Source organism: Emiliania huxleyi (assembly GCF_000372725.1).
Source record: "Emiliania huxleyi CCMP1516 unplaced genomic scaffold EMIHUscaffold_34, whole genome shotgun sequence".
NCBI lineage: Eukaryota > Haptophyta > Isochrysidales > Noelaerhabdaceae > Emiliania > Emiliania huxleyi.
The window spans coordinates 653,287-655,130 of record NW_005199443.1 but is presented as its reverse complement, the minus strand read 5'-3'; positions in this window follow the sequence as shown (position 1 = coordinate 655,130).

Genomic DNA, 1,844 nt, shown 5'->3' with positions numbered 1-1,844 from the left:
CGGGGGGGGGCCACCCCGGGGGTTCCCCTCGGAGGAGGGTTGGAGGGAGGGAAAGGGTTCTCCCCCCCCGCCCCCCTTTTCAGCGGTTTTTTTTTTCAGCTTTTACAAAGCTTGAGAGGGCCCCCCCCCCCCCCCCCCAAATAAACCCATGGGTCACAGGGGGCCACCCGGAAAAGGGGGGTTGGGAGTTTTTTTTCCCGAGGGGAGACAAACCCCCTTGCCTTCCGGGGGGACCCGCAAAGGGGCCAAATTCCAGTCCCTCTGGGGGGGGGGGGGGGGGTTCCCCCCCCCCCCCCCCCCTCCCCTTCGCTTTTCCCGTCCCCCTTGCCCCCCCCCTTCACCTCCCCCCCCCCCGGCACCGCAGGAGGTGCCTGGCAGCGCCGAGCTGCTCACCCTCGTCGAGGCGGTCGAGGCGGGCGAGCTGATGCCGCACGTCACCCGCCGCGCCGCAGAAGGCATGCGCGACCAGCTGCGCGCGTTTGAGTCGCACCCAGAGGTTGCCTCGCCCAAGATGCTAGCACACACGGAGTCCGCCGGGGCCCCTACTAGAGCAGCGGTTAGGCGCGGATGTCGCGGCCGTGTGTGTGTGCAGCTGTGCTCGCGGTATTCGTAGCCCGTTGTGTTCAACGCGGTGCGCTGAGTCCTCAGGGCGTTGCGACCTGAGATGCAGCCGAGGTGCAGCCGAGGTGCAGCCGAGAGATCAGCCTCGTGCGTGCGCGGCGCAGGTGCAGCGGTACATCGCGAGCCTCGTCGGACAGAAGAAGGCGGCGCGCGGCCTCGCCGGCGCGGCGCTGGAGATCCGCCCGCCCCCGTGCCGCCAGCCGTCGGCCGACGCTCCGCGGCCTCTGGTGGCGCCGCAGCCGTCGCTGCCGGCCGAGCCAGACCCGGTCTTTGGGTACGACCATGGGCTTGGCTACTCAACGGCAGGGGGCGGTGCCGGGGGCGGTGCCTTTGGTGCCGCCGGTGCCGCCGGTGCCGCCGGTGCCGCCGGTGCCGGCGGCGGGCGAGGGGTTGGGCCTGGCGGCGACAGCTCTTCCGCGCAGGGGGGATGCGGCGCGGCCTCGGCGGCCGCAGCCTCGCATCCTGCGCAGCGGACCGTCTGCCTCAACCCTCTCGACGTTCTCAAAGCTGCGGAGGCGCGCACATACACGCACACACGCACACACGCACACACACACACACACACCTCTCCGCCCCCTAGGCCGGTGCCGCGGAGCGGTTCCTATAGCCGGGGTTTCTTTTCCCTATAGCGGGGTTTTCTTTTTTATATAGGCCGATGCCGCGGAGCGCTTCCGCGAGGCGCACGCGAGCGGGCCTCACTGGAAGAGAAGGCGGGGTGCGCAGTTCAACGTCCGCGCATATGGCGTCAGCAACGCACAGTACACGTGCAGCAAGTACGAGGACCTGGAGTGGGTGGGCGTGGCGGAGGTTGCGCTCGGGGCTAAGGCCGCGGCAGGCGGCGAGGGCACCGAGGACCGGAGGAGGCCGGCGGGCGCGCCACACGCCTCGCAGCACGCCCACCACAACAGCCTCCGCGACGAAGAGGAGAGGGAGCGGGATGAGCGGCGTCCGGACCGCGATCTCCGAGATCGCGATCTCCGAGACCGCGAGCGAGATCGCGATCTCCGAGACCGCGAGCGAGATCGCGATCTCCGAGACCGCGAGCGAGACCGCGAGCGGCGCGCGGCCGGCGCGGCAAGGCCCGCTGTGGCACGGCACGCCCCGGACGCGCCCCCGGGCGTGCTGCATAAGGTCGCGCGACCACCAGTGGAGGCGCGAGCCGGCGCGGAAGCGCATGAAGCGAGTCCGTGGGGGACTTCCGACGAGGAGGACCACGACGGGCC